This window comes from Schistocerca serialis, chromosome 2 (assembly GCF_023864345.2).
Source record: "Schistocerca serialis cubense isolate TAMUIC-IGC-003099 chromosome 2, iqSchSeri2.2, whole genome shotgun sequence".
In the NCBI taxonomy this organism is placed as follows: domain Eukaryota; kingdom Metazoa; phylum Arthropoda; class Insecta; order Orthoptera; family Acrididae; genus Schistocerca; species Schistocerca serialis.
Window position 1 is genome coordinate 192,258,807 of NC_064639.1, and position 22,040 is coordinate 192,280,846.

The 22,040-nt window shown below is 42.2% G+C and overlaps 1 non-coding gene across 1 annotated transcript; it reads right to left on the bottom strand.

Annotated features, from left to right (window-relative positions):
• Positions 1-2,006: 2,006 nt before the first annotated feature.
• Positions 2,007-2,079, bottom strand: Trnal-caa (transfer RNA leucine (anticodon CAA)). The gene has a single exon. It is a non-coding gene; the product is annotated as a tRNA-Leu (tRNA).
• Positions 2,080-22,040: the final 19,961 nt, after the last annotated feature.

Consider the following 22,040-nt stretch of genomic DNA (forward strand, 5'->3'; position numbering starts at 1 on the left):
TCTTCTTTAACACCGGCATCCATATACCGTTTAATTTCACGCCCTCCTCCTTTCGGTTGAAATTGTTTGGGTGTTTAGCGATTTCGATTGCCTCCCTGTAGAGCCTTTCGTAGTATCCGCTTGTGGCCGCTAGTACTTGCGTCTCCTCGAAACGAATATTGTGGTTCCCTGACTCGAAAGCATGCTCCGCAACAGCTGATCGTTCCGTTTCTCCTCTTCTACAATTTCCCTTGTGCTCTTACAAACGTTTAGAAACAGTTCTTTTAGTGGTACCCACATAAACATCACCACAGCTGCATGGGATCCTATACACTCCAGCTTTTTCCAAAGGTGTGCGAGCGCCCTTGGCAGGCTTAAGGTATTCCTGTATCTTCCTGGTGGGCTTGTAAATTACGGTAATATTCCGCTTCGTCAAGATCCTCCCTATTCTTTCCGTTACATTTTTAACAAACGGCAGGAAAACCTTAGATTTTGCAGTAGCCTGTACGTCAGTATGATTTCTGCGTGGCTGCCTCAACGCACGTTTTATTACGCGGACGAATATTCGTTCTTCGTTAGTGCATTGTGGAGATGTTCCATCTCTGCGTCGAGCAACTCAGGTTCACAATATTTCTAGCTCTGTCCGCTAACGTCTTGATAACACCCCGCTTCTGTTACGGGTGGTGGTTCGAATCCCGGTGCAAATAACGGTCCGTGTGCGTGGGTTATGAGCAAACGGATGGCGTGGCTATGGGAAGCCCCCTAAGTCCCGTAATTGCAAACTTCTTCATGGAGAAATTCGAAGAACAGGCCTTAGGTACTGCCAGCAAAAAACCAAATGTATGGTTCCGATACGTGGATGACACGTTTGTGCTGTGGAGACATGGTAGGGAGGAACTAAGCCGGTTTCACGAACATCTGAACATTATAAACCCGAGAATTCAGTTTACAATGGAGGAGGAGGTAGACGGCAAATTACATTTCCTCAATGTGCTTGTTTTTAGAAACGAAAATGGTAGTTTGGGCCACTCAGTATACCGCAAACCCAAGCACACGGACCGCTATTTGCCCCGGGTGTCGAACCACAACCCACAACAGAATCGGGGTGTTATCAAGACGTTAGCGGACAGAGCTAGAAATATTTGTGAACCTGAGTTGCTCAACGCTGAGATGGAACATCTCCACAATGCACTAACGAAGAACGGATATTCGTCCGCCGAAATAAAACGTGCGTTGAGGCAGCCACGCAGAAATCATACTGACGTACAGGCTACTGCAAAATCTAAGGTTTTCCTGCCGTTTGTTAAAAATGTAACGGAAAGAATAGGGAGGATCTTGCCGAAGCGTAATATTACCGTAATTTACAAGCGAGAGAAGCTGAGCGTTCTGCTAGAGACGCACCGCGTTTCGCTAAATTGGAGGAAAGTATTGCATCCAAAGAAGCGGAACGTTCAGCGAGAGAAACTGAGCGTTCCGCTAGAGACGCAGCGCGTTTCGCCAAATTGGAGGAAAGTATTTCTGCTAGAGAAGCAGAGCGTTTTGCCAAATAAGAAGAGAATAATTTAAAAGAAAATAAAACATTAGCCGATAAATTGGATAACTTAGACTCAGATTTTCAGAAAAGATTTGAAAAGTCCAAGATGACGTACAAGAGATTACTGAAACGTACGATACCTTGAGCATTAAAGTTACGCATTTAGAAAACATCCTGGCAGATTAAAACTGTGTGCCGGACCGAGACTCGAACTCGGGACCTTTGCCTTTCTGGGCAAATGCTCTACCAACTGTGCTACCCAAGCACAACTTACGCCCCCTCCTCACAGCTTTACTTCTGCCAGTATCTCGTCTCCTACCTTCCAAACTTTACAGAATCTCTCCTGCGAACCCTGCAGAACTAGCACTCCTGAAAGAAAGGATATTGCGGTGACATGGCTTAGCCACAGCCTGGGGGATGTTTCCAGAATGAGATTGTCACTCTGCAACGGAGTGTGCGCTGATATGAAACTTCCTGGCAGATTAAAACTCTGTGCCTGACCGAGACTCGAACTCGGGACCTTTGCCTTTTGCGGGCAAATGCTCTACCAACTGAGCTACCCAAGCTCGACTCACGCCCCGTCCTCACAGCTTTACTTCTGCCAGTATCTAGTATCGTACCTTCCTAACTTTACAGAAGCTCTCCTGCGAATCTTGCAGAACTAGAACTCCTGAAAGAAAGGATATTGCGGAAGTGTGCACTGATATGAAACTTCCTGGCAGATTAAAACTAAAATTGAAATACAAGATGATCGATTAATAAGCGACTTCTTGTTTGTTGAGAAACTTTCTGTAATGTGTATTTGGGGTTGGAATTTCCTAAGAGATCACAGCGCTATCTTAGATTTTAAAGAAGGTACATGTAAGTTAGAAATAAGTGATAAATTTGTTGAGTTAAAGTTCATGAAATGATTTGATGTTCATGGAACATACTGTAATAGCTTTAATATAAGATTTTTGAATAATGACATTTTACTGCAAGGTTGTGATGATCATTGCGAGGATCATACAAATGAAATCAGTGAAAATATTATTAATGATAAAGTATCGGAATCAGAATATCTCACGGATTTTCAAAGGGAAGATTTATCTTCAGTGTTAACGAAGTTCAAATCCACTTTTAATAAAAAAACCAGGAGTAATAAAAGGGTTTGAATATAACTTAAGAGTTTATCCGCGTAAGAATTTTAGTAGAGGAAATTACTCAATACCATGGTCAAAAAGAGAAGGTGTTCAAAAAGAGATTAAAAAGATGCTAGAAAGGGATATTACTGAACCATCCAGTTCTCACTATTGCAGTCCGTTGTTGGCAGTGGAAAAGGCAAATGTTAATCTATGATTGGTTCCAGATGCTCGAGACATCAATAAAATTTTAATACCCGTGAGAACACGACCTGAAAACCTTCAGAAATTCTATGGAGTCTCTTTTTTAACTTCTTTGGACCTCCGAGCTTCTTACTGGCAAACAAAAATAACGGAGGAATCACGTTAATATACGGCATTTGTTTTCGGTGGCAGGTGCTATCAGTTTAAAGTCATGCCGTTCGGGTTAAATATTAGTGGAGGAGTTTTCATAGCCACACTGGATACAGTCCTGGGAACTGAATTACTCAAAGCAGTGACCGTATATGTAGACGACTTATTGATAACTACTCAAACCTGGGAAGAGCATTTATATTTGTTAAATAGAGTTTTAGAAAGATTTAAAGAATATGGGGTTACTGCTAATTTAACAAAATCTAAATTTGGGAGAAATAAGATCAGGTTTTTGGGGCACAGTATTTCACCTAGTGGTATTATACCCGATCCCAAGAAATTAGACAGTCTGAAGAATATTCCTTATCCGAAATCTAAAAAGCAATTAAAGTCATTTCTGGTTCAAAAATGGCTCTGAGCACTATGGGACTTGACATCTGTGGTCATCAGTCCCCTAGAACTTAGAACTAATTAAACCTAACTAACCTAAGGACATCACACACATCCATGCCCGAGGCAGGATTCGACCTGCGACCGTAGCAGTCATTTCTGGGATTGGTGTCATTTTTTCGAAAGTTCTTACCTAACCAAATTCTTAATAATGACGTTTTATTAAATTTATTGCGGAAAAATGTGTAATGGAATTGGAGTACTGACTGTAAGGAAGGGTTCGATAATATTCGCGATTCCTTATTACAAGCAGAGATTTTGAGGCATCCGGACTTGGAAAAGGATTTTTGCATTGCACATGATGCGTCAAACGTCGGACTGGGTAGTGTTCTATTCCAAATGGAGAACAAGAATTATCCTAATACTATTAGAATTATCATTTTTGCAAGTAGAATTCTATCAGCATGTGAACGGTCGTATAGTACTACCGAGCTGTAAGTTCTGGCCGTTGTTTGGTCGTTGAAGAAGTTTACGTATGTTGTTTATGGTAAAAAGATTACGGTTTACTGTGACCATCTAGCAGTGTCATTATTGTTATCCAGTAAAATGTTACATGCCAGGTTAACTCGCTGGGTACTACTATTACAAGGGTATAAGATCGATGTAAAACATGTAAATGGGCCGAGACAATGTAGTAGCAGATGCGTTGTCCCATTTACCTAAAGGTTTAGAAGAAAATAATTATGACGACAGTGAACACAATTTTAAATTATTTTTAATGAGATCAACATTTTATTAAAAGGAGTTTGATGATATGTGTAACAAAATCACTGAATTGCAATGTGCCGATAAGAAGTGGGGCAATATAATACGATCTTTGAAACAAGCGAGTAACGTGAATGGCAATAAATATCAGCTGATCGGCGGGACATTGTACTATCGTAAAAATGCAGATTCCAACTATTTAATATGCATACCTACTGAATGTTTGACTACGATTATTTGGTATACTCATTTAGTTTGGGGACACGCGGGTGTAAAGAAATGTGTAAGCAAATTATTAAGATATTGTTTTTACCCAAACTTGAGAAAATATGCAGTACAAATTTTGTCTAGATGTGTTTTGTGTCATAAGACTAAGCCAAGTAATATCAGTAATAAAGTAGCATTACATCCAATCATTCCGTCTAAACCACTGGAATTGGTTTCGTGTGATGTAATCGGGCCGTGGCCGATTGTGAAGGGAAATTTTCGGTACGTGAGAGGTTTCTATGACGTGGTTTCGAAATTTATTAAGTTATATCCTATAAGAACTACGAATGTAAGACCTATTTTGAGGGTCCGCAGCTCGTGGTCTTGCGGCAGCGTTCGCGCTTCCCACGCCCGGGTTCCCGGGTTAGATTCCCGGCGGGGTCAGGGATTTTCTCTGCCTCGTGACGACTGGGTGTTGTGTGCTATCCTTAGGTTACTTAGGTTTACGTAGTTCTAAGTTCTAGGGGACTGATGACCATAGATTTTAAGTCCCATAGTGCTCAGAGCCACCTATGTTGAGGATATTTGTGAATAAATATATTTATGGTGTAGGGAAACCAGAAAGAGTAGTTACAGATAACGCATCATATTTTACTAGTAAACGTTGGAAGCAAGTGATGTCCGAACAGAAAATCCGGCATATCTTCATCTCCAAGCACAGACCTCAAAGTAGCCCGATAGAGCGGGTATTTAGAGAGCTGATGTATAGATAAATTAACATTCCTACTTTCATTGAAGATACGGAAGTCGGGATAGAAAAAAGGGTAGCTACAGTCCCGAAATCGTGTTCCACGTTCCCTCCAGATACGAATCCATCGGGAATCACCCTCCAGACCAAATCGGCTGTCATCTGTGAAAACAACATTGGCCTGCTGTTCGACCGTCCAGGTGGTATGTTGATGACCCACTCTAGACCTTCCCTTCTGGGAAGACGCGTCAGAGGAAGACATACAGCAGACCTCCGACAGTAAAAGAACACTCTGCCAAAGCCTCTGCACACGATTTATCTCGAAACAAGACGTCCAGTGGATGCTGCGCGCTCACATGGCAGTTACTGTGCCGTACCAAGTCGGTATTGTCGTGTCCTTGCAGCCAAATAACGGTCCTCTGTTCGGGATACAGTTTCGGTCTCTATAAACTGTCACCACATCCGAGAAACAACAGAACGATTGACATTAAGCCATCGGGCCAAATCAATTTGCGACTATACCGCTTCTTTTCTTTCTATGGTCCTCCACCGCAGAGAGTCTGGTAGGCACTTTCTCTGTGCCAAACTGCACCGTCTGCGACTGTTCACACAGTGATTGTGAATATCGCGCTACCCGGCAAGCACTACATCGTTTCATAGATACCCTGACACCATTGTTGGCATGCTTGTCAGTTGACTGGAATGCCATCTTCCGTGCAGAACACGATCGTACTGACATCTGGTTGACAGTTTGTATGATTATAACTTAAATTAGACACAGGACGGAGAAAAAGCGGTTCTTTGCTTTAATTTTGGACACCAGTGTATCTGAACATTAATACCAAGAAGCGGTATTAATTCTGTAGCCTTTCCATGGATGTTCCTGGACACCCATTCTAGCTGTTTTTTTGAAGAACATCCAGCGCATTTCTTTCTTGACTTTGGATGGAGAACATATCTCGCAGCCCACGAAAACTTGGCGTTTGTTTGTTGCGATGCTTTCAGTGAGCAATGAGAAAACGCAGTCTGAACTGTTAAGCTTTTTTTAGGGTGCAAGCCAATAGCGATCTGCTCAAATGGGTCATCGTTTGACCTGTCAGTTGAAACCGACACCTGGGCCGGGACAATATTAGCTAGCTGCATCTTATACCTGTCATGTCCGGCTGGGTAGACGCCTGTTACCACCAGGTAGCGAGATCTTCTCTAATCAGCCCTGCTCCCTAGAGAATAACACAGCTGGACCTCTTGGCTTTGCTGCTCTGTTCTTACTGCTGGCTTCCCAAGACCTCTGATGACAAAGGCCAGATATCTACAATTACATGCACAGAAAAAAGGTAAGTGTCGAATTCAAACTTTCAGTTTGAGGGCGTTCAAAGAATGGCTCTGAGCACTATGAGACTTAACATCTATGGTCATCAGTCCCCTAGAACGTAGAACCACTTAAACCTAACTAACCTAAGAACGTCACACGACACCCAGTCATCACGAGGCAGAGAAAATCCCTGACCGCGCCGGGAATCGAACCCGGGAACCCGGGCGTGGGAATCGAGAACGCTACCGCACGACCACGGGCTGCGGACTTGAGGGCGTTGCTGCAGCCTATATGCAACATGCATATAAGCACCGAGTAGTAAGCAAGGGATTGCAGTGACGTTCGTGTCTTTCTGATGTGTGTACAGTAAATGCGGAAACGAACTATAGCAACGAGCTGTTATTCTTTTCTTGACTGCTGAAGGACAAACACCGATAGACATCCATCGGAGAACGAAGAATGTATATGGGGCAGCATGTCTGTCGCAAACATCCGTTGTGGAGTGGTGCGCCACGTTCTATGCCGATCGCGATTCGACACAAGACGCCGGTCGATATGGGAGGCCAAATGTGGTAACGTAGAAGTTACGCCACCTCAAGCAGGTGACACTAGAGAACCCGCCCTATAGTCCTCTTCAAAAAAATGGTTCAAATGGCTCTGAGCACTATGGGACTCAACATCTATGGTCATAAGTGCCCTAGAACTTAGAACTACTTAAACCTAACTAACCTAAGGACATCACACAACACCCAGTTATATACAGTCCTCTTCCCACGCGATAATTACGCCTTCGCCCCCGTAAGCAAGGCCGTGATGGCTGGACAATTCCTGTCGTATGCGGATGTCTAGCAAGCAAATATTTACAGACTTCTTCACGCAGTAGAACACAATGTTTTACCGAACGTTTATCTTCAAACTGGTGCATCGTTGGGATGACTGCCTTGACGCTCACGCCCATTTTGCCTGATTGACACACCGTTTCTGGAGTGTATGGTCATCGAACTGAAACATTTTGATCCCCCCCTTATAGTCCGCCCCGATACCTCAATGGTCAGCGTGACGGACTGCCGTCCTAAGGGGCCCGGGTTCGATTCCCGACTGGGTCGGGGATTTTCTCCTCTCAGAGACTGGGTTTTGTGTTGTCTTCATCATCATTTCATCCCCTTACGGCCCGCAGATCGCCCAATGTGGAGTCGAATGTAATAAGACCGGCACGAAGGCGGCCGGACCTGCCCCGTAAGGTACCTCCCGGCCAATGGCGCCAAACGCTCATTTCCATTTCCATCGCCCCTTATAGAATATAAGGAAGAGGATTAAAAGATAGCTTCACCATTAAAATCACTGTTATGAAACTTGTAAGTCGGCCGCTGTGATTCAGCGGTTCTAGGCAGTCCGGTTTAAGTAGTTCCAAGTCTAGGGGACTGATGACCTCAGAAGTTAAGTCCCATAGTGCTTAGAACCATTTGAACCATTAACTTGTAACTCGAATTAAAAATAACTTAATCATTGTAAATAAAACTTTAGTCGATGATTAATTGAATCTGCTTATTAACAGCACCGGTTCCCGTGAGATCACCGAAGTTAAGTGCTGTCGGGTGTGGTCGTCACTTGGATGGGTGGCCATCCAGTCCGCTACGCGATGTTGCCATTTTTCGGGGGTGCACTCAGCCTCGTGATGCCAATTGAGAAGCTCCTCGACCGAATAGTAGCGGCTTCGGTCAAGAATACCATCATAACGGCCGGGAGAGCGGTGTGCTGACCCCACGCCCCTCCTATCCGCATCCTCTGCTGAGGATGACATGGCGGTCGGATGGTCCCGGTAGGCCACTCGTGGCCTGAAGACGGAGTGCTTTATTAACAGCAAAAAAAGTGTCAGCGTGGGGATGGCTAGACACTTCTCATTTTTACAAGATCATATTTCTTTCATGCTATTGAGCACTGCAGGACATCTAAAACAAATGAAAATCTTAGAATAAGAAATTTCCAGTTATTCCGAACATCGTTTTTACAGTATTTTCGAACCAGGTCGAAAATATTCTCTGAATTGCTAAACAAACATTTTGTAGTCACTGTTGTCAGCAATGGTATATAAATTTAAAATACAACTTGCGAGAATCATATCTTGTGAAAAAGCTGTAAAGTTATTTTACTAAAGTTCTCATTTTTCCGCGCTATCATCTTTATTTTCTTTACCCGAACCAGTGGGACACACAGTGACAAAAATTGCATTTTTCATGCCATACGTCCCTAAATACTGCAAAGTACAAAAACAGACAGTCCATTTAGAATTCTCACAGTGCATAGCAGCAATGAGCGCCGAAACACAATTCACAAAGGCGGTGCTAACTTTACGGGGAAATATCTGCGGTTTTTGTATCTGTATGGAGCATCTCATATACGTACAAAGCCGAAACGTGAGAGCTGCAGGCGCTTTTCGAGTAGGTGCGTTAGGGACATTTTCGTTTGCATTTGAGTTGTAATAATTACAATCTCGCAAAACCTTTAGCCGCCTCGGCGTCGAGGGACGCAGAGCTGTGAGGCAGAGGGCAGATGGCATTTGCGTACGGAACGCGCGTGACATTTTGTGGCCGCCTGCTGTCGCTACACCGCTAATTAGCCGCCGGTACAAGGTCCTGCTGCAGAACGCGCCGCGGTTTAGTTCGCGTGCCGCGTCCAACACGGCCCACATGCCTTGCGTAAATCAATGTGTACGCTGTGCGCTATACATCTCACAACAGGTGTCTGCCGCTAACAATAGACAATCGTGACCGCAAATCAGTCGTACTTTGGAAAAGAAATCGTGAGTCCTTCCAAAATACTGTCTTGCAGCTGCCTATTTCTTAATGTTGTAAATATGTTTTTACCTTCTTGTTGGAAGCAATATACACTCTCGGTATCAATTTTGTTTTTCAGTTTCCATATCCCTACATAATTCAATACATGAAACATCATCTCGGCTGCAATTCTGCTTAATCGTTTTTTTTTGGTCCAGGGAGAAAACCAGGTGAGTCACTTTTATCGTGAAGCTTGCAAAAGGAACTTTTAATTTCAAAATCCGCGAATGATTCTCACGTAGAATTATAATTTCGAATAAAGTTAAATATTTAAGTCTTATGTGTATTGAACGAAATAGTGCTTAATGTGCCTAACAGAAAGAACGTGAAAAAAACCGATAATTTCCCCAAACAACAACTTTTTTAGGAAAAATGCAGGTAAATTTCCTGAAATAAAAAGAGGACGAGACACATAAGGTACTCCCGATTTTGGTTGTATGACTGCAAGACCGCATTACTATATCTGAGAACACACTGCATTTCTTTAACAAATTACATTAGGGTTCAGCAGACTTGGATGTGGTGGGGATGTGGAGGGCTGGCGGGGGAGGGGGGGGGGGGGGGGGGAGTGAAGGTACGGCGGACCCAAGGAGGTAACAATAACAGCATCATTCACAGTTCAAACAAATACAACACATAATATAATAAAGTATCAAGCAGAATGTGGCAACACAAAATACTGCAGCTTAATCTGGGCTTACACTAGCAAGTCGCTTGCAGAAATTATTGCTGCAAGTTATTGCGAGCCGCTTGCAGCTGTGTTTACGCAGTAGTGCAAGAATTAAGCAAGATTCTTCCGCAAGTTCTTTGGCAAGAAACTTACGTCAACAACTTGCTGATACGGTTTACATATGCTTTCAGTACCACTACGAGTGTCAGCTGAAGTATAAAATGACAAGAAGGCGGGTTGAGATATGCTGCAGCTCTTGTAATTGTAACGAAAAACGTGAAAAAGAAAAGAGAAGTATTTGGATTAGAGAGTGGATAACGAGGCGATCGCAAAATTGCGCCTATAATAACCTTTTGCAAGAACCTAGTATCGAGAGCATGGATACTTTCGAAAACTTTAGCAGAATATCCTCAAATGATCTGGAGTATTTGTTGACGTTAATAGCTCCCGTCATATCAAAATGAGACACAAACTTCCGTACTGCTATTTCAGCAAAGGAACGTTTGCTAGTCACTGTACAATTTATAGCTACAGGTGAGCTACGAATAAAATAGGCATTTCATTTATTTATGTGAAACATAAAACCAAAAAACTTTTGAATTTTGAAATCTTTTCTTTGTATGAGACTCGTGCAAGTCCCTAATGTACTTGTTTCATATTCCCGTCAGCACGTTTTCTCTAATCGTACCCGATGTATGTAGAGCCATTTTTGACGTGTTGCAAAGGGAAAATTATTTGAAGGTATGTGAAAACACAACAACGAAATTAAATTTTTATTGAAATAAACTGCATTTTACAGAATGATATGCTTGTAAAAATGTTTTTTTTTTCTAATGCTCATAAAATGGAAAGTGACAAGCTAATTAAATAGAACATGTAATAATTACACATCGTCTTTTTCTAGACTCCTAAAACAACAAGCGATTGGACGCAGGTGCCAACGGGTTGTGTCCTCAAGTTACGCTACTTTCTCTGTACTTCTTTCACAGATCTGTCGAATATCGACGAAATTTCATTTAATGCGCTCATCTTCTTCACTCTGTCCTTAAAGTCCGGGTTATGCACGTTCCATATTTCGGGATAGCTCTCCACGGCTTCAATAAAATGTTCTGTATCCTGCTTCATCCTCTCCCGTTTCTCCTCCATTTCTGAAATTTGTTTGCATATAATACGTAAGATGGTTGCATAAAATCAAGTCACCGCATTAAGTAAAATGTTAAATATGAGTGTTATGTAGACGACATACTTACTATAGCTTGCGCTTCCCACTTGTAGGAAATAGAAATAAATCCTAAAAGCTGCAAGTTACTTGCAGATACTTCTTGTGTAGTGTTCACACTGGAAGCGGAAAACGTGCAGTAAATCACTTCCGCAATAAATTTCTACGGTCGCAAGTCGACTTGGCGATATGTTTACACTCGCAAATCACGCGGAAAGTTCCTCCGCGCAAGTAAATTGTTGCAATAACTTGTTAGTGTAAACCGAGCATTAGTGAATCAATGGGGTTACAGTAACGAATCACTATCAGACAACTACAGCTGTTTGAATTATGTCTCATAAATGGTAGAAGCTTCTACTTAAATTCAATATTATTTACACTTGTTAAGTTAACGAATTTAACAAACGTAAAGCCAGACAAATTCAGAATCTTATAAACTTTGGTTGAAATCAGTTACTATCTACATCAACAAATGAAGAGTTCAGCTCTTAAAAACTTTAAATGATACAACAAGTTTACTGTTACCAGTCACTGTTTATTTATGTCTACGATGCGTTTCAAAGGTTTAGACCTCCATCATCAGGTGGATTTACATTTGTTGATATGACATTTGTATGTGTGTGTTGTGTTCCGATTTTTGGAGGAACTTGTGGCACTGCCTACTGGAGAAACAAAACACTATTTTAAAACGTGGTTTTGGGTTTCTTTTGACACAAAATTACACGTGTATCTTACGGTAAACATAAAATAAGTAAAATAAAGTACCTCCAGTGGTCACAGGTTCCTTTCACTGTCGTAACACATCACATGTATACTGTCATATTTTGTAAACAAATATGGCGTCGGTAACTATTGGCTGGTTGTATCGTATAGCAGAACAGAAAATACAGTCACAAAGTACAAAGAATATATGTCCTAACAACATTACTACAGAATAAATTTTTTAAAGGATTTGGAGGTGTTATTTGAGGTGTTGAATACATTCGTTGGAATAAATACTTCAGGTGGTTCATAAATCCGATTTTGACAAGTTAAAACAGCTAAAACTTCATACTCATTTATACAATCAGGTGAAGTGTTACAAACTTTAAGTACAATAATCATATTGGCTACAGTGGTAAAATTATACACAAATAAAAATTTTGGTTGGGATTCATAAAGAGATATGAAAAGTTGTAGGCAGAGGGGGATAAAGAGAAAGTGAGAGGGAGAGAGAGGGGGGAGTGATTGTATGAGAGCAAACTTCACAAGACAAGTGGTTTTAAGATTATATCTGTTACATGTAATAACTGCTTAAAGGCTGCGGTAATACATTGGTTAATGCTTAAAAATATGCAGATGGACGTGCAGTTTGTGCCAGTAGTTGATGTACACATAGATTCAAGCTGACAATGTGGACAAGCTGTTGGTGCGGTGATACATCTGCAAATGAGGTCAATCTCTTGTACACTCGGGGGCAGCCGGCCGGTGTGACCAAGCGGTTCTAGGCGCTTCAGTCTGGAACTGCGTGACGACTACGGTCGCAGGTTCGAATCCTTCCTCGGGCATGGATGTGTGTGATGTCCTTAGGTTAGTTAGGTTTAAGTAGTTCTAAGTTCTAGGGGACTGATGACCTTAGATGTTAAGTCCCACAGTGCTCAGAGCCATCTGAACCATTTGAAAACTCGGGGGCTGTTGTGGTAACATAACTAAACATTTATGGTAAATATTAGTGTGTGTGTGTGTCTGTGTGTGTGTGTGCACATGCTTTGCAATTTTTAATGACGTAGGCAGTTGCTGAAAACAGAGATGATACTATTGTAAATATTGTCATTTTTGTCATTTAAGATGGATTCAGATTGTTTTGTTTGGTGTTTGTATATTTGGAAGTGTTTCAAGGATGTCTAGTTTTCTGCCTTTTGGTTGGATGTGTAGGATGCTTAAAAACAGTTGAATGAAGTTACTTAGTAAACATATTCATTATTAAATTAAACAACATTAAATGAGATACAATAATAACACAATGTTTAAGTAAATGACTTAGTTGGCCAAGGCTCCGTATGAACCCACAGTGATGTTGCAGCCAGGTAGGGTGCCGATGCAACTGCCCGTGAAACAATGGCCGGGTCCGCTCGGTGAAGAAAGTTGACAACTGGATAGACCAAATAGAGCACCACCGAAATCAGGATTGTTTGACAACAGGGACTGACCGCTCACATCTGGCAGGGGATGGCCACAAATCCACTTCCCGAATTGGTGCTCACAAGCTTATTCCCGAGACATAGCCCGGCAGGCACAAACAGCGGATGCGGACGATGGCCGTCCAAAAAACCCACCTGCCCCAACAGGCTCGCGGCTTCTCCGACTAACAGCGCAGCGCTCCGTGGCCACCTTGGTCACGCCTCGGTCCTTCCTCCGACCCCTTACTGCTACTGTATGTAACTGGACGCATCTCTTTACTGTATTTACTTATTCTTTAATCATTTCCGCTCCTGCCCAGCTTTCCTATGACGACAGTTGCTGCAGCACTCTGTAGCCAACCTCTCCTTACCATTGTGTACGAAGTAGAAGACAACACCCACACTTGCACACAGACCTACTTTAGATACAAACTGATCCCGCCCTGGAGGAATGGATAGAAGACTAAGGACCTTAAAGGCTTAGTGTTCTTAAAGCCACAATCAGCAGCAGCAGTGGCGATGGATTGGCCACAGAAATTCGGTAATACGGACTTCCCTTTCACAGGGCCTGAATCCGTTGTATTTCTGGTTGAGGGAACATTTAGAGCCATTGGTGTACGTCCAACTCATCGATAACTTGCAGATGTTACAAGAGTGTGTGACCAATGACGAATGGCGTCAGGTGCATGTGAAAGAGTGCGTGATTCAATGCGAAGAAGGTCTGAAGTATGTATCAGAATGCGTGGTAACCACATGCAACACAGCTTGCATTGTCTAGTAACTGACACATGAGCACGAGATGAAAGGTTCGCCCATATGTCAACAGCTGCCCAATATTTTTTTTATTATAGGAATTTTTTTCTAGTTTAGAATAGAGCTACCTCCTGTAGGAATATGTGACACCTGTATGACTGCTGTCATAGTAGAATCCAAAGCGAACAGTGTTGCATACTCGTTAACGATTTAAGAAACACTACGACCAAAGTGACACAAGTACACAAACATAAAAACCTCATGATATACCGCAAGGAACACCGCTTTCCGCAGATTGATCTGACATTGACTAGTCTTCTGTTATAGACAGATGAATAGTGTCAAATTAGCCTAAAGTTGCAGACTGGTCAGTGTCAAATCAACCCACGGAGAGTAATGTTCTGAGTGATATACAGGGCGAGCATAAAGTATTTCTCTGCTTACAAACAATTATTCCTTAGGAAGTATGCTACATACAGCTATGTGGTTTGTTGCAAATGATAGCTTAACTCATCAGATTTTTTTACGGGTACACTTCCGTATGTCCTCTACTTGTTTCTCATAGAATACCTAGGTGATATTCAATTTATCTCAATGTCTTTGTCAACATATCTTCCATTATCGCCTCAGCAGTATTTGCACTGTCAGAGTTTGCGCATCAGGAACTGGACAACTGTGTACCTTATCCTCAAAATAACACCACAATATAAGTCTAGAGAGTACACATCTGGTAAACGTGGTGTCCATTACGTTGAACCGTATCTGTCCATCCTTCTGCCCGGAAAGTTTTCACCCAAGAAGAAGCGAACAAAAGAAGCCCCCTGTTTGGTGGCGCACCATCCTGAAACGCTACTCATGGATGAAATTCCTGTAACTGAGATGCAACATAAAGTTCCAATATATCAACGTAAACTGTGGCCTCAGCAAAAAAAAAGGTAAAATAACTGTGTTGTCCATTAACCGTTTGAGCACCAGTGGTTTCTGTCTGAAATCACGATCTGATAACTTTTCTTTAATTACCAATGCCTTTAGCAGGAAACCAGCAATGCTGTTGCAAGACAGACACATCTAGTGGAAGACTGATGTACTTCTACAAATGTAGTGCATTACTGAAGTCGCTTACAACGTCCAGAGCTACGGTCGGCGCGGAGATTGTGCTATGTGATTCTAGGAGATTATGATATGAGTTTTTTTTGTAGTGGACATACTGAGAAGATAATTGATAGTGAAAGTAGGTATATATAAAATAATTGGAATGTAAATCCCAATTTTTACTTCTGTTTTTATGAATGGCTTCGACATGAAACCACTGGGGCTGTACATAGGTTTGATTCAAAATCTATTACATTTTAGGGCCGTTTTTGCTTGCTACGAGTATTAGGACTACAATTGGTATTAGGCATTATGACTTAACGGAAGCTGTGAATTGCTTTCACATATACTCGTATCACTTGAAACTACGGGTGATTGAAAACTGTATGTCCTAGTGATTCCAAAGTGAGATCACTTCCTTACAACAATTTGTTTAATTTTTGCCAATTTCTTCTTGCATTCGTTGCTTGCTATGATTGTGGTGTCACCGCCAGACACCACACTTGCTAGGTGGTAGCTTCAAATCGGCCGCGGTCCATTAGTACATGTCGGACCCGCGTGTCGCCACTGTCAGGGATCGCAGACCGAGCGCCACCACAAGGCAGGTCTCGAGATACGGACTAGCACTCGCCCCAGTTGTACGGACGACTTTGCTAGCGACTACATGGATGAAGCATAGCTCATTAGCCGAGCCAATAGTTAGAATAGCCTTCAGCTAAGTCAATGGCTACGACCTAGCAAGGCGCCATTAGTAACATTGCATGTATCTAAAGAGTCTCACTTGTATCGACACAATCTCCAGATGTACCAAAAGGATGGATTAAAGTTAAGTATTCCAGAAGTTACGTACTTTTCTTTATAGCATTCATTACGTATCCTTTTTCAGACCTCACGTCAATTAGCGCATACCTTCCGGCTTCCTCTAATTGTGTCTAGGCTGTCTTGTCTAGACACAACAATGATAATAAAGGTAACCCTTCTGAAAGATTATAAAATTAGATTCCAGAGTGGTACCATCTCCATAAAAACAATTTTGGGTTCACGTTTTGGAAGTTTACTCTTGTACGCGATATTTACTAAGGTAATAAACGTTACTTTTGTGAAAAATTTTAAAATTACCTTTGTTTTCATATCGTTTTTTATTCGGCTGCCTGTTTTTAGTCAGGAAATCCATTATTTGGTATGGTTGCCGGTACCTTGCGCACTTCATCCATTGCGCTGGTCTTCTCAGCAGCGGACTATTGTGCCCCGGCATGGGTAAACAGCTGCCATTCCAACTTGATCGATGCCCAGTTGAACCACAGTATGCTGTTAATGTCTGCGACAATCCGACCAATACAGATTTACTGGCTTCCTCTGCTGATCTACATCTATCCATCCGCAATCCGTAGACGCGAGACCTGGCTTAGGGAATACCGCAAGCTACAGGAGAACCTGGAATTACTCATAGATGAAGATATACCAAGTCTATTTCGTCGTTGACTCCGTTCAAGAAGAACACCGTTACGGCGAACAGAACACCTAGATGCCAGTAACATCGGGATGAGAGATCTGTGGGATCAACTTATTGAAAAATCATGAAAATCGTGAGCCGTTCCAAAAATATTACTGTGATACTGCCGGCACAGAACTCGATAGGAAACTACGGATCGAACTGAACAGAGCTCGCACTGGGAATGATCGAAGCGTGGGTTCACTTTAAAAATGGGGTGCTACAGACTCTCCGGTTTGTGACTGTGGGACTCCGAACCAGACAATCAAGCACGTAAGAGACGAATGCCCCTTGCGTTCCTATCAGGGAAGCTGGAGCGACGTCATGAAGGCTGACGATACAGCTCTTATATAGATTAGGAACTTAGACATTCACATTTAGTTAGTTGTATATAGTATTGGTTAGAAACAGTCTTGGTTGCAATTTTAGTTTTTTTATTTTTCAACGACGCGTTTCGTCTTATTTAGGCATTTTCAGGTTGTCTTTTCTAGATGGACGCGAGAGGCACCAAGAGCTGCATAATGTGTTCCCGTTCACAGGAGCGAGTAACAGTAAGATGTGGGCTCAGGTAGTAAGCAATATATATATATATATATAGTTTTGTCTTTCTGTATTCTTGTTACATGCATGTAATAATGTTATACACCTGCATTTTTATACTGCATGCCATCCATACGAATAAATAAATCAATTCATATCGTTAAGCCATACCACACACTCGCTTTCGATTTGTCCCTTATTCGCTGCATCATGATATTTGGGTTCTCCGACACCGAGATCCAGACTTTATGACTCTTTGCTTATCCGGCGATGTGAACAGTCGCTTCATCGGAAAAAAAGACTTTATTAAGATAGTCACTGCCTGCACTGATTCCACCACATTCGCAGCAAACTCAGTACGTCTTGGACTATCATGTCGCTGCAAAGCTTGCAAAAAAAAAAAAAAAAATGGTTCAAATAGCTCTGAGCACTATGGGACTCAACTTCTGAGGTCATTAGTCCCCTAGAACGTAAAACTAGTTAAACCTAACTAACCTAAGGACATCACACACATCCATGCCCGAGGCAGGATTCGAAACTGCAACCGTAACGGTGCCGCGGTTCCAGACTGCAGCGCCTAGAACCGCGCGGCCACTTCGGCCGGCGCAAAGCTTGCAGGAGTGGCACTTCGTATGCATGGGAATGCATCCGTATGCGTAAAATCTTCACCACATTGCTTCGAGGTATGCCTGTTTCTCTGTAAACACGACGTGTAAATTTCCGCGGACTGCACTGAAATATTGTATGCTCGGTGTGAATAATGTTGTCACCCACTCCAGGTGTACCGATTTTGCCTTGTCGTCAAGACTGCTAGTCTCTTTAAACACTGATCCTCTTCACATCAGGCGGACCTCGACATTTGGCACTTCCGGAACTGTCACTGAACTGTAATATGGCTACATGTGTTTCATGAAACTGCAAACATCATTTTCCCTTCTCCTGCTCAGATACTATTGTGACAGCGGTACTCTTAAACTACGCTACTTGTAACAAGAGAGAGATAAAAGAAATTAGATGCTGTCATATCTCACGTAAAAAAAAAAAAAAAAAAAAAAAGGCTTCGGCATGTGGAACTGGATACATGAAAAATTATGAGTTAAGTTACCAGTTACAGCAAACCGCATAGCTGTACTCGCCCTGTGTGATAAGTTTTTATGTTTCCATACGTATGTCATTATGGCCATAGTGCTATCCAAATTTTGAATGAAATGACATCACTAGTTTCACTTCTTTTTGTTTCAAAAACCACGTCGGGTTTCGGCCTCGTAAGGTAGTGTCCAGTGCTATGCACAGATGTCTTCAGAAAACACAGAGCAATAAGTAAGTAGCCTCTGAGTGGATTTAGGATGACTACAGAAAACTGCCCTGAATAAATGCTACTTTTTATCTGTGAGCACTGACCCGTGAAAATGCTATTGTAACAGACCTGACTTCACTTCAACAATAAGTGAAATCAGGTACTGATTAGCGCACCGGTTAGTTTCGACTTGTTTCGTAATTGTAATTAAAACACTTTTCTACAAAGGAATTGAAAATTTTGAATAATAAAGAAATGCTGCATGGAGCTTTATTATCATTCGCTGCTCCGAAGATCTCAACGGAAACCTACCTTCTGGAACCTGGAAGAATCATAAGAAAAATATTGCTAGCAATATTATGCTTATTATGGAGCACATGGAAAACATTTCTCATTGAAGGCAAGAGATCACAGTGGGATCCTCATTTGTGAATAATATATCAGTCCACGACCACACCGATTCTTGATCCGTAACGTTATATACAGGGTGTCCATAAAGTACCTTTATAACTTTAAAATTTTATTACAACAGTAGTTGTTGAAATATTTTAACAAAATTTGTTTTACTGAAATCACTGTTTACTAAAGTCTTTATATATACTAAAATTTTGTGTTTCAGATACTCTGTTAATGGAAGGATCTGAACCTCTATAAAATGGCAGAGCCTCAAGAGAAGGCACAATGTGTTTCCTGGTTTACTGAGACAAAATCGGATATTCAGACTCAACGAAAGTTCAGAACGAAGTATGGAAGACATCGACCATCGCGCCCTTCAGTCCGTGCATGGCACAAAAAAATTATGGAGACAAAAAAATGTTCAAATTTGTGTGATTTCCTAAGGGACCAAACTGCTGAGGTTATCGGTCCCTAGTCTTACACACTGCTTAAACTAACCAATGCTAAGAACAATGCACACATCCATGCCCGAGGGAGGACTCGAACCTTCGGCAGGAGGGACCGCGCAATCAGTGACATTACGCCTTTAACCGCGCGGCCACTCCGCGATGCTTATGGAGACAGGGGCAGTGTTGGATAAAGGGAGGAGCGGGCGACCAAGAACATCCGAGGAAAACTTCGATCGCGTTTTAAACGTCTTCACTCGTTCACCTACGAAGACCATCCGCACTGCTGCCAGGCAGTTGCAACTACCACGTTGAACAGTGCGTAAGGTCCTCCACAAGAACTTACAGTTGTACGCTTACAAAGTGCAACTGTTACAGACACTTGAGCCAAATGACAAGCCAACACGGACAGAGTTTGCACTCAACATGCTGCAACGCCTTTCGGAGGATGAAGTATTCCTCAAGCGAGTTTTCTTTCAGTGACGAGGCAACTATTCATGTTCCTGGGACATTAAACAAACACAATGTGAGAATCTTGGGATCTGAACACCCCAATGTGACTAGGGAGCTTCACCGGGATAGTCCAAAAGTGAATGTGTGGTGTGGAATGATGTGCAACCGAATAATTGGTCCATTTTTCTTCAACGAGTCAACAATTACTGTAGATGTTTACCTCGACCTTCTGACCGAATATGCAGCACCACAATTGATTGACTCACAACCAGCTACCATTTTCCAGCAAGATTGTGCACCACCACATTGGGAACTGCATGTCCGTCGGTTTCTCAATGAAACATTTTCACGAAGATGAATTGGGAGGGATGGGCCAATTCCTTGGCCACCGCTTTCGCCAGACATCACTCCCTTGGACTTTTTTGATGGGGGGGTATGTAAAAGATATCGTGTATCAAACACAGATATGGAACATTGCTGACGTGAAGCAAAGGAATCGTAAGGCCATTGCCACCATTGACGACACTATGCTACAGCGAACATGGCAAGAAATCGAGTACCGTCTTGATGTGCTTCGTGCAACTAAAGGCGTCCATATAGAGAACACTGTCCAAAAAGCTTTTATAACCGCTGATTACAATAAAAGAAATGTTGCTAAAATATTTCAACAACTGCCGTTGTAATAAAATTTTGAAGTTGTTAAGGGACTTTATGGACACCCTGTATAAGTTCTCAGATTGATAATGGGAAGATAGGTGAATAAGAATAGGGAGATTTTGTATCAGTCTCCAATTATTACAAAGCAAAGAGATAGTCATTTTACACGAAGCATATATTTAAAGTTACAAGAACCACGTGACATCTGTACCAAAGTAAGTTAAATACTTCGCTCACTCATGAAACTGACCAAAATACCAGGAATCATTGGATGAATGAAGAACTCATCTATATAGCTCGCCTACGAATCAAATATATATAACGGAGAAAACAAATTTTGATCCAAGTTACTTGAAATTAAACGTCCCGCAGTACCACACATAATGATTCAGAACGGAGGTGAATATCTTACCATACGCCATGCAGCGCATTTTAGCACGTATTACCTTATTCCTTGTCGCTAGTTATCAGAGAATGCAAATCGTAGTTCTCGTTATGAGGCTTCACCTATAAACCTAAGACGTAACCAACAACTAATTTATTTCTCTCTCGATATACTTCAGCGCAACCAAACTTCACTTTGCATCGAACACACCACAGAACAGAGTAAAACAGACCATGGTACTCCTGCACTGTTCGCATTGAATCAGCGCCTTTTAGTCCAGGTGTTGTTGATTAAATTGGTACTGCTCATCGAACAGCATCGTTAAGGGAAACCACCTCAACTGAGCAACGACCGACTACGCGAAAGACACCACTGATTTGTGCGCACCGACTATCTTAAAAAAACAGCTCGCGAAGTAGAGAAAACTTGAGAAATCGCAAGCAGACAAATACAGTAGTGTGCAAAACTTAAGGACAAAAGTAACTTTTGCATTATGTGTCACTCCTAAGTAGCACAGCGCGATGAAATTTGGACCATACATAGCAAGAAATGCTACTGTATACTACGGAAGTTAACTGAAAGAGATATGCAATGAGACGAACAGAAATGCCGCTTTTATAAAAGACGATAGATGCACTGAAGCCATCGCGACTCATGGGTATTACAAAAGGGGGGACATGGTTCTTAATAGGGTGTGAGGTCACACCGGGTTGCAATATATCCGCCGGCCGGAGTGGCCGTGCGGTTCTAGGCGCTACAGTCTGGAACCGAGCGACCGCTACGGTCGCAGGTTCGAATCCTGTCTCGGGCATGGATGTGTGTGATGTCCTTAGGTTAGTTAGGTTTAATTAGTTCTACGTTCTAGGCGACTGATGACCTCAGAAGATAAGTCGCATAGTGCTCAGGGCCATTTGAACCATTTGAACCATTTGCAATGTATCCATTGCCGCTTGCCTGCCATGCTGGCTCTAAGGGCAGTCCATTCGCCGTCTACTCTATTGTTGCAAGAGCTTTTCCACCTGCGTAGGTCGACGGGGTAGTGCAATGTCATCCATAAAAATGAAATTAGGGCCGAATGCACCCCTGGAAAGCCGCACATAAGGAAGAAGTGCAGTATCACAGTAACCTTGACCAGTTTCTGTACCATGTTCATAAGAGATGTGAAGGTCAGTATTCCTATGCTAAATTATGGCTCCAGGTAACATAACACTTGGATCACCTAAACGATCATGTTCGA